This window comes from Spinacia oleracea, chromosome 4 (genome assembly GCF_020520425.1).
Source record: "Spinacia oleracea cultivar Varoflay chromosome 4, BTI_SOV_V1, whole genome shotgun sequence".
Taxonomy (NCBI): domain Eukaryota; kingdom Viridiplantae; phylum Streptophyta; class Magnoliopsida; order Caryophyllales; family Amaranthaceae; genus Spinacia; species Spinacia oleracea.
The window spans coordinates 140,273,127-140,279,294 of NC_079490.1; positions in this window are offsets into that span (position 1 = coordinate 140,273,127).

Genomic DNA, 6,168 nt, shown 5'->3' on the forward strand with positions numbered 1-6,168 from the left:
GAAAAATGGGACCGAAAATGCCTTATTTAGCCTATATATGACCTATATCGACCAAATATGACTTAAATTTCTTAAATTGCCTAGAATCAGTTTTAGAAACCTTTAATATGCCACATAAAACATGTAAATGGTTTGAAATGACAAGTTTGGTTCCTTAGCTCAAAGATGGGCGAGAAAATGACATTTTAGGCAAAATATGACCTATAACGACCAAATAGGCCTTAGATGTGAGTAAATACCTTTGAATGTGACTTAGCAAGTTCAAACAAAGCTTATGAAACATGTTTTAAGTTTAAAATCAGACCCTAGGTGATTTAGTTGAAAAATGGGACCGAAAACGCCTTATTTAGCCTATATATGACGTATATCGACCAAATATGACTTCAATGTGCTTAAATTGCTTAGAATCAGTTTTAGAAACCTTTAATATGCCACATAAAACATGTAAATGGTTTGAAATGACAAGTTTGGTTCCTTAGCTCAAAGATGGGCGAGAAAATGACATTTTAGGCAAAATATGACCTATAACGACCAAATAGGCCTTAGATGTGAGTAAATACCTTTGAATGTGACTTAGCAAGTTCAAACTAAACTTATGAAACATGTTTTAAGTTTAAAATCAGACCCTAGGTGATTTAGTTGAAAAATGGGACAGAAAACGCCTTATTTAGCCTATATATGACGTATATCGACCAAATATGACTTAAATGTGCTTAAATTGCTTAGAATCGGTTTTAGAAACCTTGAATATGCCACATAAAACATGTAAATGGTTTGAAATAACAAGTTTGGTTCCTTAGCTCAAAGTTGGGCGAGAAAATGACATTTTAGGCAATATATGACCTATAACGACCAAATAGGCCTTAGATGTGAGTAACTACGTTTGAATGTGACTTAGCAAGTGAAAACAAAGCTTATGAAACATGTTTTAAGTTTAAAATCAGCCCTTAGTTCTTTTAGTTGAAAAATGGGAACGAAAATGCCTTATTTAGCCTATATATGTTTTAAGTTTAAATGTGCTCAATTTAATATATTTGTTATGCATGGGTGATAATCATTTTAATTCTTGTAGGAAAACTATGAAAAAAATGTTGTTGAATGTGTTGAAAAAGGCATTGCTAAAGATCCCAACCAAATCTATTTTGAGACAGTAGGTGGGAGAAAGAAGGGAAAGGTCCCCGGGCTGGGGAGTGGAGACTCTCTATACTTTGCACCATCTAGAAGGGGTGGTAGTTCTTCTAGCTCATACACCCCATCTATTTATTCTCAAATGTCATCTCGATTGGAAGAGACTCAACAACAGTTGACCCAAAAATCCATTGAGCTTGAAACAACAAAAAATCAGATGTTAAAGGCTATGGAGGACGATCTACTTTTGAGGCAAAGGGATAGAGAAGAAAGAGAAGCAGAGCGACTAGAGCACCAAAGGGAGATGGAAAGGGAGAGACAAGAAAGAGAAGAACATGCCGCCCAGATGAAAAAGGCAATGGAGTCTTACGAGCGGATGTTCAGTCAATGTACTGGTTTTCCTTTCTCGCAGTCGCAGGACCCTTGAGATCCAACCGGCGGCGGGACACCTTTGTGTTAGGTAGTTAGTATTCTTGTATTAGTTTGAACTAGTTATAACTTTTCGTATTAACATGTTTGAACAACATTATGTGTATTATGAATCTTTGTTGTATGAGTTTGAACAGGTTTAATATTATAACATCGATCAGGTTTCATACGATTTTACAGAATTTATATAAATTCGTATATATACAGGCATATATAATATTTACAGGTACATATATAATATTTATACAGGCATATAATACAGGTATATATGCGATTTTACATTATATTTGCATAATTACCGACCGCAAAGGCAGTCACAAATTTAGTGACCGCCACTAAAGCAGTCACTAATTTAGTGACCGCTACCAAGGCAGTCACTAATTTAGTGTCCGCCTAGGCAGTCACTAAATTAGTGACCGCCACCAAAGCAGTCACTAATTTAGTGACCGCTAGGGCAGTCACTAATTTACCCACCGCCACCAAGGCAGTCACTAATATAGTGACCGCCTAGGCAGTCACTAAATTAGTGACCGCCAAAGCAGTCGCTAATTTAGTGACCGTCTAGGCGGTCGCTAAATTAGCGACTGCCTTAGCGGTCACTAAATTAGCGACTGCTTGACGGTCACTAATTTAGTGACTGTTTATTGCGGTCGCTAATCCTGTCGGTAAATTTTAGCGACCGCCTTCCAGTTGGAGTTTCCTAAATTACCGTCCAGGTGAAAACTGACCGCTTTTTTGCGACCGTTGGCGGTCGCAAAATCTTTTACCAACCGTTTTTCGCGTTTTACCAACCAATTTTAGCGGTTGGTAATTAATCAATTTCTTGTAGTGTATTATGTCTAGCATTTTATCTTATATGCCCGTATATGTTATGTAATTTTTACGTCCATATGCCCGTTTAATGTTTTAAGGTGTAACTATTATGTCCAGTATTTAAGCTTTATATGCCCGTATGTGTGTTATGTGTGATTATATGATTATTATGTGATTTATGTGCTAATGGCATGATGTATGATTTAAAGTTTATGAGTACGATTATGATAATATATTACTATCTTATGATGTTAATTGTTCGGGAATAATTATGATTTTTATAAAGTTATTTTAAAGAAATACGATGTTGCTTTTGTCGGCCTGGAAAAGTGAACTGAACTAGTAAATGGGCAAGTTACAGGTAGAGGCCATGTTAAAGTTAAAGTTAAAGTTTGGGAAACAGTTCCCCCCTGAAAAGATGTAAGAAAAGTCCCGCCAAAGCCTGTACTTGCCAATGAGCTGTAAAGGAAATGATTCCTTGCCGGCACAATTTTCAAGATAGCGAGATTAAATTAGTTATTTCCGAACAATAAATGCTAATGATTGATATGTGCCAAATGATTTTCAAAATAAAACCGTCTTGACGGGCTGGAGTAATATTACTGAGTTTTCCACTCATTTTTGTATTTTCTGTGTTTTTCCTGTTTTCTATTTTTATGATGATGCACAGGTTCGATTAAGGAGCTCAAGTTGCGCAAACGATAGTTATTACTGGAGTTGGTTATTCATTATGGAGATATCGAGACGAGGAATTATTTACTATGGAAATCCTGTTATTGAGGTTGTTATAAGAATATTGATTTATATTTATTTTATGGGAAAGTTGTATTATTTATGGAATGTTTTTAAGGATTATTTTATTTGTGGGCCCATACCCACAGGTCCCAGGATTAATTAAGCCTAATTCCGCTGCTAATGATCAGCTAAGTACGGTTTATTACCGATATTTAAGGAGCCGAAAGGTCGGGGCGTTACATTATAACATCATAAATATACAAGTACTTGTTTGCTCCAAAGTACAAATACATCTTTATACCCATAAAACCCTAATTATTTATCTCTCCTACCCATGTACGTTACATTCATATAACAAAAGTATTCGGGCCCGGACTATGCACCGGATTATTATGTGAATAACAATTACTCCCTCCATTTCTTTTTGTTGTATCCACTTGAGAAAGTGGGGAGTTTTTAAGAAAATAGGAATCTTAGTTTGTATTGGTATAAGTGTAATGATTGGGTGTAAGAGAAATGATTGTGTGTAAGAATGTGTAAGAGATTCTTTTTTAAAGAATAAAATAAGGAGAGAGAAAATATTAAAGAATTAAAGGAAAGGGGATATTTTCAATTAATTAATCAAAAATCAGAAAAAATCTGATTGAAGTGGGACCAAATTACATGAGGTGGATTTATTTCATCCAATGAGAGTTCATCAACAAAATAAAAAACGGAGGGAAGACTTCCCAAATTGGTAAAGTCCACTTCCATCTTTTAACTTCCCTCCAAAAACAGAAACTTCCAAAAGTTTTCCCTCTAAACTTTTGGCTGAAATTTTTCCCTCCAACTTTTATCTAAATAAAGCACACACCCTTTATAAATAGGGGAGACTTTCTACCAAAAAACCTCATAAATACCAACTGATTTTAAGAGCAGTTACAACAACAAAAATCCAAAAACAATAAATTCACTAAAATTAAACATCAAGGGGGCATTAATTGTAATACCCTGTATTTTTCTAACTTTAAGTTTCGGGACGAAACTTCTTTTAAGGAGGGTAGATTGTAATACCCTAATATTTTATGATTTTATAAAATATGTTTATATCTAGAATGAGGTTATATTTATTTTTTAAGTGAGCTTTTCTAAACTAAATGATGCATTTCTAAACTAAATGATGCATTTCTATTTTTATTAAGTTATAAAACTTTTTTTTTGTCTTTAATAGGACCCTTATATACGAAAAAATATAAATACAGTTTAAACCCTAACTATTTCTAATAAAGTAGTGATTAGCCGTCATTGTTATTTTTCCTTAGGTTTGTGCGTGAGTTTTCACTATTTCCTTTCTTCATCTTCTTCACAAATCATCAAATCTTCCTTTTGCAGCACATGATCTAGCTCACACATGATTACTCAGGTCATGTATTTAATTTTCTTTATCAAACTCTAATGAATCACCACACAATCATGCGCGTCATATTATCATTGAGCATAAGCCGCACGTCGTACCTGATTATGTTACTCGTTCGCTTGAATTTTACTATTTGGTATTGTTATCCGGAAAGGTAATCACACAGGCCTAGTCTATTGAGTTATTCATATTTATTAATTATTATGTGTAATCACGCTTAATCTCTTCTAATTATTCGTGTATATTATTAGTTGTAATCACGCGCACTTAGTCCCTTAAAGTTGTTTGTTTGTATTAGTTAGTTGTATTTCATGCAATTCAGTTATGTAGATGTTTGAGTGTTATAATTAATCTTTCATATATGTTCTTCCGTGATAATCATATAGTGTATTATGTATAGCTTGATGATATTTATAGTATGATTAGTAAATTTTGATATTGTTATGGGATGCGTGCAGTTTATTGTATTTCTTGGGTTCAAATAGTTTTTTTCTTGCAACATCGATTAGTTGTTTACTATTATTGTCAATAAGGATTACTAATTTATTTGATGTTTTGCTGCTAGAGAATATATGAGTTAGTTACTAAGGATTAGTGTATTATTATTGAGGATGATTGAGGATCAAGAAATTAAAGTATCGGAAATGTATAATATTATAATATTTGGGACTTTGTGCCATTGCCGAAGATTATAGTGTTTAATACAGAACGAGTATCGATCATATTGATCATATTATGAGAAGAAGATTGAGGATAACTGTTATATTATTGGTTTGAGGCTCATCGTTATAGACCTTAGTCCTTGGCATGTTGGTGAGGAGATAGTAACCACTAGTAGAGGAGCAAGATACAATCTTTATTTTTCTTAATCTCCCCAAAAGTGGGATTTGGTCCAAAAGTGGCCTTGACTCAGAGAGTCTTTCTAGTAGCTATTGAGAGTTTCAAGTTTTTATACTTGTTGGTTTATTATTCGAATTACCCATGTCCAAGGCTAGGTATAGAACAAAGAGCAAATATGGCACCTATTGGTTGAGTACGTTTAGTAGAGGAAAAGATCATATCGATATATTTGAGGTTCATATGAAGAGAATATTTATAGTTTCCGTATAGTATGGAGTTAGTTTTATTTTTGGGATCATACTTGAAATGTAGTTTCATACTACATTATTTACATGACACTTTATTACTCTATTTTAGTATGTTTCTGTTTGTAACAGGTGATTACTCAGCTTTTGCTGACGTGTGTGTTTATTTGCTATGTGTGTTTCCGGCCATGTCTTTTTCTTATGGTGGCCCTGCGACGATCCTTTTGGAATTTGTCCTCTATGGTGAGCAGTCAATATTAACTGGAGCAGATTGATCGTGAAAGATCGCAATTCAAGATGAAGGAGCTCAAGTGTTATCGTATAGTCTTTTATGACAGTTTAATACTTTTCAGTTGTAAATAGACCACCTAGTAAGTGAGTTATAACAGTTTGAGTTTTGTAAGCCTTAGCACTTGATAATGTAGTCAAGTGTGGCGGTGATACCTCCGATTTAGGTGTAAGCTTCCGCAAATTTTTATAAAGTATATATTATTCTTATTTATTTCTAGTTAGTAAATCGGGGGTGTTATAAAATGGTATCAGAGCCTAATCGCTCTCTGGGTTAACACACAGGGATCTTCA